At 49.4% G+C, this 13,958-nt stretch overlaps 1 protein-coding gene across 5 annotated transcripts in view; it reads right to left on the bottom strand.

The window, feature by feature from the left end:
• Positions 1-10,038, bottom strand: part of ASAP1 (ArfGAP with SH3 domain, ankyrin repeat and PH domain 1) — a 292,224-nt gene extending 282,186 nt beyond the window's left edge. For 3 of the 5 annotated variants that reach the window (XM_074316674.1, XM_074316673.1, XM_074316677.1), the window contains exon 1: positions 9,768-10,038. The gene's annotated coding sequence lies outside the window, so the exon portion shown is untranslated. The remainder of the gene's footprint in view (positions 1-9,767) is intronic. The other 2 variants (XM_074316678.1, XM_074316675.1) reach the window with 2 other exon arrangements.
• Positions 10,039-13,958: the final 3,920 nt, after the last annotated feature.

The following is a 13,958-nucleotide window of genomic DNA, read 5'->3' as shown; positions in this document are numbered from 1 at the left end:
TGTGATTTGGTGGTGGTGGACTAAACAGGGTGCTGGGCTAATGCATAAAGGCCGTGGGGAAGGGTGCAGGGGACCCAGAATCATCAGACGTCATGTGAGGTGGCCGTCCCATCGTGTATTATTAGTTAAGATGTTGTTTGGGCTACAAGTAACAGAAAACTCAACGCAAAATAGTCTGAGGTAGGGTGTTCAGTGTCTTGTTCCTTCCGTCTTTCCGCTCTGACATGCTCAACGTGTTGCTCCTAAGCAAGGCCCCCTCAGGTTCCCATGATGGCTGCCACAGCACCGGGTATCACGTGCCAACCCTACTCGGCCCATAGCAGAAGAGAGGCTGGTTCTTTCCAAATATCTCTTTGGAAAATGGAGAAAAACCTTTCCCTATCCCCCTTCAGCAAATGTCCCTCCCTTCATACTTCATAGCCAGAACTGTGTCACATGCTTATGTCTAAACCAGTCACTCACTGTCAAGAGGGACAGGACCACAGTGATTCACCCCTGAGGTGGGGACTAACCTCCTTGAAAGCCCCTGGCAGGTGGACTTCTGAAGAGCAGCATTCTATCCACAAAGAAGAAGGGGAAAGGGTGTTTGATAAGTAACCAACAGTGTCTGTGATACCTCCTCACCCATTGGCCTCCCAAGTACACCGTTCATAGAGTATAACACGCAAAGTTCCCACATCCCCGCCCTTCTGCTGGTCTATTTAGGTCTGAGGAAGTAGCTGTCCTAGGACAGGAAACTCGCTAAAGGCTATTATGGGAACACCTATAAACAATACCGCAGTTCACTCTTCTAGGCTGGAGCTCTGTGACAGCGGTGGGGTAGAAAAGAGCAGGGATGGCTGCGTTCCAGAGAAACCACAGATGCCGCCCTATTTTAACTCAGAGGTTTCCTGACACCTCCAAAAAAATAAAATAAAATAACCAGCACATTCCTACCACAGAGACTTTGATCCAGCTAGTCTCAGTCTTGATGACCCTTCCCCACTCTCTCCAGTTACTGAAATCCTGCCCATCCTGGAAGAGGCACCTCTTTCCACAAAACTCTCTGACCATCGCGCTGGGGTCACTCTCTCCCTTCCCTGCACACTCATGGCTATTCCTCTCTAACTTTCCTATGGTGTGGACATTGGTCCAAAACTACAAACACTTACACATCTTTCTCCACTAACCAACGAAACTCTAGTGCATGGACCTTTATTTTTCATCTTCGTATCCTCAGTGCTTGGCATATGAAGTCTGTGCAATGAAGACTCTTTAAATTGAATTAGTTCTTTCCTGTTTCCTCTCCCTGTTGATCATCAAATGAGAACCCTTATCCCATTTGGAACGTACTCACTTTTGTTCAGTCTCAATTATGTGCCTGGTACTTGGCCACTTTCTGAATATATCGCTTATTTAACACCTTTTTAGAAAACCTGCACGTGTTTACAAAATTTACAGACGAGGAGATGGAAGCTCAGGAGAAAGGCTAAGGGCAGAGTCTTCCCAAGGACACACGATGAATTAGGGCATGGAATTCAAATTCTAGTCTTTAGAGGAAATATTGCCTCATGGTCAAGGGTGTGGGCGCTGAACACAGATCGCCTTACTTAAAATCTTGCCACCTATGAGCTATATGACCTTGGGGAAGTTACCCTCTCTGCATCTCTGTTTCCTCACGTATAAAATGAGGATAAAAATAATGCCTATTACGTAAGCTTATTATGAGGATTAAATGAGCTCATATAGGAAACTGCTTAGAATAGTGTTTGACATGTATTAATGCACAATAAATACTAACTATCATTATGAATTCCAAGTCCAGTAGTTTTCCCATTGCATCATGACAAATGTCCCTACCCTCCACCGCCACCCACCAAATCACCTCAGGAAAGAAAGAGTGGCCTGGCCAAAGGACAGACCCCTGGAGAGATCCAGAGGAGCAGCCTCAGAGGACAGCGGGTCACAGGTCAGGAAGACAATGCAATGCACAAATCCCATCCCACGATGGTCCTCAGCCCTCATTTGTGGGGTGCTGGGGGGAACTTCTAGAGGAAAGAACACCACATGAGACAGGAGCCAGCTCAGCTCCCAAATGCGCAACTCTCTTTTTTATTTTTTATTTTTATTGAAGTGTGTTTTTTCCAGGACCCATCAGCTCCAAGTCAAATACCGTGTTTCCCCCAAAATAAGACCTAGCCGGACAATCAGCTCTAATGCGTCTTTTGGAGCAAAAATTAATACAAGACCCGGTCTTATTTTACTATACGTGGCTACAAGTAAATGTCGCATAACCAGTCAATTACCAGTTCCTGGACTAGACCTCTGGATTTCTGAATCTCCACTCAGTGCTAGTTTTCATCACCTTATTCTGTCTTGTACTTCAGTGTTTGTCTTCTTTATGCATATAAATTTCCTTTCTCCTGTCGTTTCTTCCTAAACATTTATTGTCTTTTCTGTGCTGGGGGTTACAAAAATGAACAGGCATTTGAAGGCCCGGCTCTTATTAATACTTGCCCCATGTCCACCCTCATCCTCCTCACCCCATCCCACCCCCCCACACACACACACCCGTTCTGCAGGGTGAACACACAGAAGGCGCCCAGTAAATGCTTGCTGACCTGAATCATACCTTTTTATCGCTACTGTTCTGATACTGGTTCTGGTTCTCTAGTCTCAAAACGGCAATTTTTACATTTTTGTAGATGTTCTTTCTATCCCTAGTCTGGAAAACAAGACTGAACGGATTGGGCTGGCTGGTTTCCACTTGGTGTCTACCCGAATGACAGAAGCGCTTCTCCCTCTACAAAGCCAGGACCCCAAAGGGACCCCAGCCTCTTCTGAAAGAGGGCCTGAACTATTCTTCCCATCAGTCCAGAGAAATGACAAGAAAGCTTGTGCCTGCCTCGGGGTCTAGATGGGGGAGAAAAAAGCTCCTATGCAAACTTTAAAGTCCTAGGTAAGGTGTAGGGGCCAAACACACATGGCTGGTCTGGGATTAAAAGTCTGAGCTAGAAAGTACCACACAAACTTGTCCAGGACCCAGGAAACGCTTGGGGCCTCAGCTGATGCAGAAAACCACTCTGCAGAGCCACTTCTGCTCCCCAGGAGAGGTGAGACTCTCTGGGGTCAGAACCAGCACACCCCCAAAACCGGAAAGTGCAGGAAATAGAATTGGCATCTCTAGAATTAATATAACAGGGCAATCTGAAAGAGAATGTCAGCCTGTTTAAAACAAAGACATGAAGTAAGAATGGGAAACTCTAACGAAAGAATAAGACTCAAGGATTAAAGGCCAAGAGGATTTGAAAGAGAACCAAAGAGAATTTCGAGAGGTGAAATGTAGTCCCTAAAAATAAAAGCCCCACGATGAGAAAATTCAACAAACGTGGCAACCCAACCGAGCAGGAGAAGCCAACGCACTTGGTCCGTGCCTGCCGTTTGTGTGTGCAGGGCACAAGGCTGAGAGAGGAATGACAGCGAGAGCCCCCGCCCCCCGCCCGACCCCTTCAAGATGCTCAGTGTGCAGGTGAGGCAACCGTCTGAGCAAACCCATTTCCACACAAGACAATCGTAATAATGCTCCCATTTATGGACCTTGAGCGGGATGCTTTTCCTACGTTATCTCAGTTCAGTACAGAAACTGCAAGAACAGAAGGTCAGGCGGGGTCCATAGTAGACCCCAGAATCTTCTGGCTTCCTGTCCACCGACCATTCCACTCAACCATCTTGGATTTAACAAGGTCACAATGACAAAGGCACTTTTTTTTTTTTTTTAGAATTTGCAAAAATATTTTTATTTGGAAATAACTTCAAGAATAAGAATAGTACAAAGAACCCCCCAGGCCAAGTTCACCTACTATTTTATTCCATTTGCTTTCTCTTTTTATTCTCACTCACATATATAATTTTTATATCATTTCTTTTCTGAACCATTTGAGGGCAAGTTGCATATATCATGGTTTTTTGCTCGATCACGTGTTGCATTTCTATGCGAAAGGATAATTATTTAGATGCAAAACTACAATGAAACAAGCACCCAGTATTGCTACACACAGGCAGGGTTTTATACAGGCAGAAGCCTTGGTGGGAAACTCAGGATTACCCGGGAGGGAAATGCAAGCTATTCCCCAGAAGCAGGAGCAGGCCGGCAGGCATTGCCTTGACTCTCTCCTTCCTGTTCTGCCCTCGGGTGGCCTGCACCTCTGCACCCAGCTTGATTCTCCAGAACTCCCCACCACATCCCGGGGCAGCACTGAAGGGCGGTCTTCTTTGTCCCGAGTTTAACCTGACTCCAACTGAGATCCCTCCATTGGAAAGATGTTGCTTGCTAACTTCTCTGTTTTTCTAACTGTGCACTTTTGCATTTCCTGCCTTAGAGCGGGAAAGGAAGAGGAAACGCCAAAAATATTACAGGATGAGCTAGCTCGTGGTACTTCCAAGGGATGGACACTGAACAGGGTGGCAGAGGGACCTCTGTCTCTTTGCAACCCAGCACGCTGGTGGCCAACAGAGCTCACGTGGCTCTCTGTAGTGCTTAAGGTCTTGGGGTGCTGTCTGTTTCTGGGGAGTAGCTGAGACAGAAGCCCATTTTCTCCAAATAATGGAGAGGATGTTCGAAATCTGGTCTTAATTACCCCTCTTGGTGACATGGCTACACACATCATGGTGTGTTTCCCTGACTCCCAGAAGATGGGGCCACCTGCCACACACCACTCGGCCAGGCCTTTGAGTTATTTTTTCCCCTCTAATGGTTCAGAGGAATTTGTGGTCCTGATCGAACCACAGGCTCTTTCCTGACTTCTCTTGTGGCCTGCTTTGGGAACAGGGCTGGCTGAGGCTGGGGACACTAGCTGTGGCTCTGGAACCAAAGTCTGAGCTGTACAAACAGCATATGTGTTGGGATTCATGATGTGTGGGAAATCAACCACAGTAGACTTTGAAAGCGAATACGAACCCTCGTGCTCTCACCGTTTCCTGGGGGTACACACAGGGGAGTGGGCTGGGAGAGGGTTTTCACGGGTGAATTTCATTTATTCATGAGACAGGGCAAGGCAAGTTAGTGTCTCTGGGTTGAAAGTACACAATTTGGCCTGCAGCCCAAAGAATGCACAGTGAAATGAATCCTCAGCTCCAATACCTCACGTACGGCCGGGCGTGGAGAAGAGCATGAATGAAGGAATGATTAAATCTCAATGAAGAAATACATTTGGGGAGGAGAGTTAGGACACAAGTGGAGACTGAGCCCAACGCAGGCATCACTACGTTTGGGAAGATTTCCCTGGCCTCCTCTCCCCAACTGGGTGAGGGGTCTTTCCCCAGAGCTCCCATAACACCTTCCCTTACCAGCCCCCAAAGATGGCCATTTTCTAATCCCTAGGACCTGGGAATGTGTTAGGCTACATGGCAATGGGAAATTAAGGCTAAAGATGGAAGCAAGGTTCCTAATCAGCTGACCTTAAAGTGACCACGGAGAGTATTCTCAATTATTCAGATGTAATCAAAAGGGTCTTTAAAAGTGGAACAGGGAGCCAGGAGGGGGAATTAGAGAGATGACAGCATAAGAAAGACTAAGGTGAAGACCAACACTGCGGGCTTTGAACATGGAGGAAGGAGACCATGAACCAAGGAAAGCAAGAGGTCTCTAGAAGCTACAGAAGGCAAGGAAACTGATCTTGTCTTACAGCCGCCAGAAAGAACAGAGTCTTGTCGACACCTTGATTTTAGCCCAGGGAGATTCATTTCAGACAGTTACCCTTCAGCACCATAAGAGAACAAATGTGTTGCTGAAGCCACTAATTTTGTGGCAATTTGTTACAGCAGCAAGAAGAAACTAATACACCATGTATCACTATACTTCTACTATAAAGTGATTTTTATTTACACGCCTGTCTAACACTCCCATCAATAATGATAATAATAATCGCAGCTCACATTTGTTGAGCATTTACCACGTGGCAGGGTGCACACCAAGTGCTTCATAGATGCAAGGGACTATAAAAAGCTTAACATCAATTGAACACTAGTATGAAGGTAAACACAGGAATCTGAGTGGGGGAGGGAGCTAGAGGCACCTTCATGGAAATAGAAACACAGGTACATTTTAAGAGATGACTAGAAGTTAGCCTGGAAGTGTCCCAGGCAGGGGGAAGAACATAAGCAGACCCTCAGAGAAAGGAGATGGCAGGACGTGTGCTGGAAAGCATTTTGGTGACTCCGCTTCCTGCGGATAATTTCTGATTTAGTGTCTCCACCCCGTAACTCTACTCTGAGGTCCAGCTCTGCCTGCAATCTCCAGCTGGATGCCACGTAGACATGCAAACTAAGCATGGCCAATATGGAACCTGATTGTTTCCAGGGACATGTTCTTCTTTTAGTTTTCTTCCCTGTCTCCCAAATAATACCCAGCTGTTCAAGCTGGGACCCAGGTGTCACCCTTGAGTCGTTCCTCCTACTTTGTTCCCACTTAATCCATCACCAAATCTCATCAAATTCTATCTCCAAGATCTAACCAGGTTACACTCACTTCTCTCTACCTCCACTGCTAACAGCCTGGTCTAAGCTACCATCACCTCTGCTATATTAGTGCCATAGTCTTACAAGTGGTCTCCCTGCTTTCCATTCTTTGCCCCCTACGATCAGTAAAAGCAGTAAAAGTAATCTCTTGAAAATGCCAATCTAGGGGCGGCTGGATGGCTCAGTTGGTTAGAGCACCAGCTCTCAACAACAAAGTTGCCGGTTCAATTCCTACATGGGATGGTGGGCCGCGCCCCCTGCAACTAAGATTGAAAAAAATGGCAACTGGACTTGGAGCTGCTGAGCTGCGCCCTCCACAACTAGATTGAAGGACGACTTGGAGCTGATGGGCCCTGGAGAAACACATTGTTCCCCAATATTCTCCAATTAAAAATTAAAAAAAAAAAAGTCAATCTAATCCCACTCCTGCGCCTACAGTCACCAATGCTTCTCTTTGTACTGATGGGGGGACCCTCCCGAACATGACCTAGAACCCACTGTGTGACCTGGCCCCTGCCTCCCTCTAAAACCTCACCTTGTGCCATTCTCCCCATCGCTCGCTTACACTCTGACCCCCCTGATTTCCCTTACTCCCAGGAACACATCCAGCTCTTTTGTGCATAGAGGACTTTGCACATTCGGATTCCCCTGCCTGAGGCACTCCCCTGCAACCTCTCTGGCCGGCCAGTGCCTTCTGAACTCTTCAGCCTCAGAGAGGTCTTTCCCTAGAAAAACTAGGCTACCCCCAGCGCCACCCCACTTCACTTTGGCCATGATTTTGATCCCTTGTGTGTTTCCTTGATAACAAGAATCACAACCTTCATTTGTCAGAAGTTACCTGCTTCTTTGTTTTTGCCTAGTGCCTGGGTCCATGAGGGTGGGGCCTGGCCTATCTCATTCCTGGGTACTTTATACGGTGCTTAGCATGGAGCAGGTGCTCAAGCCAGGTTTGCTGAAGTGACTAATTAAAAGAGAAACGTGTGAGGCTGACACTAAAAGATGAGGCTGGAAATAGAAAGCCTTGGACACAGAGTCCTATTCATCTTTGCAGGATTGGCACCTCCCACAGAGAAGCCACTTAGCAAACGTGTACTGGGTGAATGAAAGCATGAGTCAATTACAGATGAATCTGGAAAGTGCCCTCCTTTCTGGACAAGGCTGCCAAAGGAGTTCCCTCTCTTCCTTGGGACTTCTTAGGAGGTAACATGTCTGGGGTATACAGCAAGTGCTCAGTAAATGTTAGCTGTCACTGTCATTACTTTTTACATGGGGATCATTCATGTAACCCATAGAAAAGGCTTGTTCTGGGTCCCATGCCAGACATAGTGGCTGGGAGAGAAGTGAGAGAATGAAACACGGGAGGGAAAAACAAGAATGAATGTCAAGATCCGTCAACTATAACTGAGAAGTTGGAGGAAAAATGCAAGAACGGCACTGTTCCAAGTAACATGGGTCCCCTCCTTTCCTCTAGACTTGAGCCACCTGGATGCAGTGTGGAAATGCCAGCTGGGAGGTGGGTCCTCCTGAGGGGCTGAGGGAGGGCCCCATTTGAATGCACACATTCATTTGGGGGCCTGCAAAGCTCCGACTGATTTTGAGAATCTGGCTCACTGTAGCTGGTAAGCACTGGGGAGGTGGAGAGAATTTCAATTTCCTTCACCAAATGGCAAGCTTGCGAAAAAGTCCTTTCCAACACGATCACATACTAAAAATGAAAAACCAGCCATTCGAAGCTCTCATAAGGAGGAAAATAGATGGGCTGCTTAGCTCACAAGATACAGGAGGGCTGAAAATCAAGTCTGGAGAACATCATACGGCACATTATGTGCTAAGATGCTGCCCTTTTTTTGGACTCGGAAGTTTCTATTTTTCACAAAAGAATGGGAGAGAGAAAAGTAATTCTCTATGTAATAAGCCACCCATTTTATATTCCAAATCCTTTCAGTGGCTGAACAGCAGCAAGGGTTAGGAAATTTATTTTAACTCTCTATCTCTAAATATGCAATTGGAGGTAACTGCATATCTCAAAAATAGCAGCAATAACAGATAAGACAGAACTAGAGAAGGCACTAAAACAGGGATGCTTAAAATGCAAAGAAGACATATTTCCCAATGTGTCATGGCTGACAGACCATAAGCATAGTGAGGGGAGCACTGAATCCAGGCTCTGCAGACTGGCCAAGTGACCTTGGGTAAGTCCTGCCCCTCTCCCAGCCTCACCTGTACAAGAAGGGACCGAAACAGTTGTTCCCAAAGATCCTTTTTCTGTCTAAACTGTTACGATTTGATGCTTCCCAAAGAGCTGCATCTTCTTGCTTTACATTGGCCCTCCAGTTGCAAAATGGAAAGGCCTTGGGGTAAAGGTTGCAATAGAGATAAAACTGGCCCCAATACTGAATTATGTTTTACACTCTTAAACGTGCCTCAGCACCCCAGCCTTGCTGTCATTCCAGAATCAATCAATTATGCCAAGACACCATAGAGGAGTCTATGGGAAAAGTGAGAGAAAGTTCTTGTTCTTTCTGATCAGTGCAGGTAAAGCTGGGGTCACGTTAACGAAAGTCTGGACTTAGCTCTCCATCCCCCTGCCTAGTGGAAAAATAAATTACTAAAGGAAACCCCTTCAGGAATGCCCCAGAACTCTCGGGATGTATGAAACCGCACGCAGAATACCAGACGCCGGCGAGTTTCCTTTTTTCTTTTAAACTTCATGTCGCTCTCAGAAAATGCAGCAGGTCTCAAAACGGTACAAGCGTTAACCCATAAGCCACTTCCCAGGCTTCCCCGGAGCAAACACCAAGCCCCGAGTGGGAATCTTTTTCCCCCCCTTTCCTTTCATTTGCTTTAAGCAAGTGGCCTGGGGCCTGCAGGGGCAGCGCCCCATCCAGGCCGGGGCCGGCCGGCCCTTCCAGGAACGGCGGGGAACTTTCCTCCGCCGCGCCAGGGAGACAATGCCAGCGCCCGCGCTCCGCGCAAGGAGGGCGCCCCATCGTTTGGGGCCAGGCCACTCGGAGCGCTGTCCCGGCCCCTCTCCGGAGGGCGTGCGGAGCTCCCGGGTCCCCACCTGGGCGCCTCCTCGTGGGATCAGACTCCCGGGGCCCTGCTGAGCCGGGGGCCCGCGCCCTCCCCGCGGACAGGGACACTCCACTGGGAATGGGGCCGGGAGCCCGCCCAGCTCACGGCTCCGGCGCCTCTGCGCGAGGGGCCCGGGCCGGGGACGCGGACGACCCAGCGAGATCCCGCCGAGCCCGCCCCGGCGCTCCGCAACTCACCGGGATCGGGCGGGCCGCTGGGCATTATTCCATCGCGAGTTCGGCGCCAGCTCCCCGGCGACGGCGCAGACGCCGCGCCCGGGCTCCTGCAGCCCGGCTAGCGCGGCTCTCGGAACGGAACGCGGGGACAGGCCGGGAGCTGCGGGCGGGGCGGGGGGCGCGGGCCCGAGTGCCCGAGCGCTGAGTGCCCGCCCGCGGCGGCGGCGGCGGAGGCCAGGCGAGGCGCGGGAGGCGAGCGCGGCGCAGGAAGGGGCGGGCGACCATGTGCCGAGGGGAGGAGGCCGCAGCGACGCGCGCGGCTCGCACGATCCCGCTCCGCGGCGGAGGGCGCGGGTTTCAGGAAATCCAAACACTTCGACAGGAAATCGGAATCCTGACTAAGCATTCCCGTCCGGCCGCTGCTCCGCGCCGGGGGGCTCCCGCCTCGCTTAACCCTTGTCCGGCCGGCACGCAGGCGGGGGACAGGCGGGGTCTCCGACACCCGGCGGGGGCTCCGCGGGGGCCCCGCGGACTCCGGTGAGCAAGCTGGGCCGGGGTCCGGCGCCCTTCCCCTTCCGCCTCTGCTCCCCCTCCGGCCTGCCTGCTCCTTGCCCAGAGGTGGAAGTGGCGGGATTTGTCCGGACAAAACCTTGGCCTTGAGAGGTGCCTTTCTAAGACCCCCAACTTTAGGAAAGGGACTTTGCCTCTCTCCCATCCAGTAGAGGATGAACTTGCATGCTCCATGCCGTTTCCCGCATTTTCAATAAAAGAAATGACTTTACCTGGCTGCCCCCTTTCACTGCTAACCCTCTGTTCATTTCCTCAAAATTTGCCCAGTGCCAGGAATTTTCTGGTCAGGGGACAGTGACTCAGGTTGGAATCTGGCTTTGGCCTTTTTCTAGCTGTTACCTTGGGTAAGTCACTTAACTTCTCCGAGTCTATGCTTCCTCATGTGAAATGGGGTAGTAATAACCACCCTCGTGGGTTTCATTTGGAAACCCAAAGTTTAGGCAGGACTGACATATTGTACATGCTCAAGTAAATGATAGCCGTGATTGTCCTTATTCCCGTAAGTGACATCAGAGAAAGGAGGGTTTTAACACGTGGAGTGTGTACCCTGCACATCTATGCCTACTTACAAAGCCTTACAACTTCGTTTCCCTCCGAATCACCAAGTGATTATTTTTCTTTGCAGCATTTCAGAAACTGCTCTCTGCAGAGGAAAAGGTTAGTGGCTATGGCAGACCCCATCCTGGAGAAATCTGAAACTCAGCAAACCTCACAGAACTGAGAGTTTTGCTCTTAACCTAAGAGTCAGGACACTGTGAGGGTTTGTGAAAAAGTCTGGAGAGACTTGACAGAGTTTGAAAAAACCAAAGTAAACCTCTGTCCAGTCAGGCCTGGACTAGGCGGCCAGTGGGAGTGATTCATTGTGGTTTCCCACAGAAATGCCACATTTGGGGTGTTTTTACCTGGAGGATGCAGCACGGTGGTTTTGCTGTAAGTATTTCAAATTCCTTTGAAACCCAATCAGACTTTGAAGAGGGAACAACGTGCCCATGAGTGAAAACCAAAGCTTGAAATGAACCTGCTGAGAACCCAAAGGTGGGTATCCGCTCCTCTATTCCAAGAACCAGACATCAATTTTAGACCCAGTCTTGTCTCTTTTCTGCAACTCTTTCTCAGGGGTCAGAAGCGGCGGGACAAGCTCAGGGCTTGGCAACAGGAGTCCAGGGTCCTGCCCCAGGCCCTTTGCAGCAGCTATTTCCCCAGCCTAGAAGAATCTCTGCTTGGCTGTTACTGGCATTCAGCTCACAGCTCAAAAGCCAGCTGATCAAATGGTTCCCCAGCCATTTGATCTATTTGCCTTTGACAGCTACACTGCCTTCCCCAGCTCTCCCGCACATCACATGCCCTGTATCATAGCTTCATAGCCCTTGTCACTATTAATGTATTCCTGTTGATCTGGGTGCCTATTTATCATGTCTCCCCCTGCGTGGGAAGGCTGCATTAGAGTGTCTCCATCACTCCTGGATCCCAGCGCCAAAGACAGTGCTGGCTCATAGGAGACTCTCAGTAAAGATACATCAAGTGAACGACAGAGGTGAAGGAGGAGGTTCACTCAACCCCTTAGCTCCCTGTGTCTTCTGCTTTGGCAGAGAGGCTCTCAAATGGGAAAGCCCAGTGTAATGGAAGCAGCACCAGACGGCTCTATTAGTGGTTCTGGAAAGTGGAAACTACAAGTAATTAAGACTGTCAGACGACATAACTACAGTCTCATTGGTACAGCCCCAGTTAATTGCTCCCTCCTTTGTGCTCCCCCAGCACTTCTGCTCATTTAAAGAACCTATTTATCGCATTATATGCTTCATCGGTGAGTGTTCTCCTAAGTCAGATGGTGAACTCTTGGAGTGGCAGGGGAAGGAAACGGGCCTACACTTATTGACCACTTACTCTCAGCGGGGCCCTGGGCAAGGTGGATTTGAATTCATGAAAAGGCCTTGGTTAAGCGCCTATATGTGCTCAGAAACCTTCTGGGCACTAGATTGGCAAAGCTAAACTGGTTTTGCTCTCTAAAAAAGACAGACAAGAAGAGAGACAGCAGAGAGGCTGCTAACTCGGATAGAGGTCTGTCAAGGGCGTCATGGGGCTGCACGGAGCATGGGAAGCTTTCCGAAATCAGCACTGTGGAGGGTGTCTTAGTCCGTTCGTGCTGCTGTAACAGAATACCATAGACTGAGTGACTTCTAAACAACACACTTATTTCTCACAGGTCTGGAAACGGAAGTCCGAGATAAGTGTGGCCAGATTTGGTGTCTGATGAGGACACTAGTTCACAGATGGCCATCTTCTCACTGTGTCCTCACGTGGTAGAAGGGGTGAAGGCAAGGGCACACCCCAGGGTCTTATAAAGGCACTAACCCCATTCACGACGGCTCCACCCTCATGACCTTTCAAAGCCCCACCTCCTAATACCATCACTTTGAGCATTAGGATCTTAACACATAATAGGGGGCGGGGGCACAAACATTTGATCTATAGCAGGAGCTGAGAAACCACATTCAAGAAATGGATGCCCTTCCTTGAACTAAGTTTCAAGGAAGAAGTGGGGCTTAGCGAGCTAGTTGAGGGGCACAGGCCTGCCAGTCAGAGCAAAAAGCGCCATGTGCTGGTGAAGCTCAGCTCTGTGTCCCCTGCACCCTCCTCTGAGCTCACCTGCCCCTGCGATTTGTGTTATCTGACCAAGGAACTGTCTACCTGAAGTGCACGCCTCTCGTCCTCTCTGCCTGGGACCTTTCTCCAGGGATATGGGACTGTGCCCACACTGCAAGTGCCCAGCAGCTCTGGGGCAGCCCCCAAACACTCAGTGGATAAATGTCCCCACCTCCCATCCCTATGGGGAACAGTTCTAAAGCGTGTCCAACACAGTTCCTCTGAGATCCCCAGTGGAACTGAGTCCAGCCACCCCTAACAGCAATGCTTTCCTTAACTCCCTGTGCTTTTCCTCTCTTCCCTGCTTCACTTTCCCACTCCCTCATTTGTTCTTCCTGGGATCAATCACCTCCCAAATAACCTAACTGCACCCAATTCCTTTCCTCAAGATTTCCTTCTGGAGAAATCCAGTCCAGGATATCATTCCCTCATTTATCCACAGATATTGACCAGGCACCCCTAAGTGCCTGAGCTAAGACCGAGCATGACAACATACTATGTTTGGGTAACGCTACAAGGTTCAGCATGATCTGAGCAAATGGTGTATGATGAGATGTGGAAAGCAATGAGACTAAAAAGCTTTGTACCATTTTACAGTTGAGGAAACTGAGGCTTGGGGGTGTTGAGTTACTGGCCCAAGGCCAAACATTGCACAGAGGAACTTTATGCATTGGAGTCCAGGCCCTTAATCATCACCCTGCTGCCTTTCTTGGGAGTCAAAGCTAGGGGTGCAGGCTGCCGGTGAACCCCCATAGGGAATGTGGAGAGTGAGAAGGTACCAGGATCAGGATTGGACCCTGGGGGACACCACAGGTAGCAGAGGAAGAGGCGCCTACAAAGAAGGCTGAAAGGGAGCGGTCAGCGAAGGGGAGTGGAGGGAAAACCTGGATCAAGGGACGAAACTGCTTCTACAGGGAAGGGATGGCCAACACACTCTAATGCCCCCAGAAAATTCAATCAAATAAGGATTGGAAAGCAGGTGTCATTTTATCTGACGGT

The sequence above is a fragment of the Rhinolophus sinicus genome, linkage group LG12, assembly GCF_036562045.2.
Source record: "Rhinolophus sinicus isolate RSC01 linkage group LG12, ASM3656204v1, whole genome shotgun sequence".
Lineage (NCBI taxonomy): Eukaryota > Metazoa > Chordata > Mammalia > Chiroptera > Rhinolophidae > Rhinolophus > Rhinolophus sinicus.
Note: the sequence above shows the minus strand (reverse complement) of the source record. Positions and strands in the feature narration are given on the sequence as shown.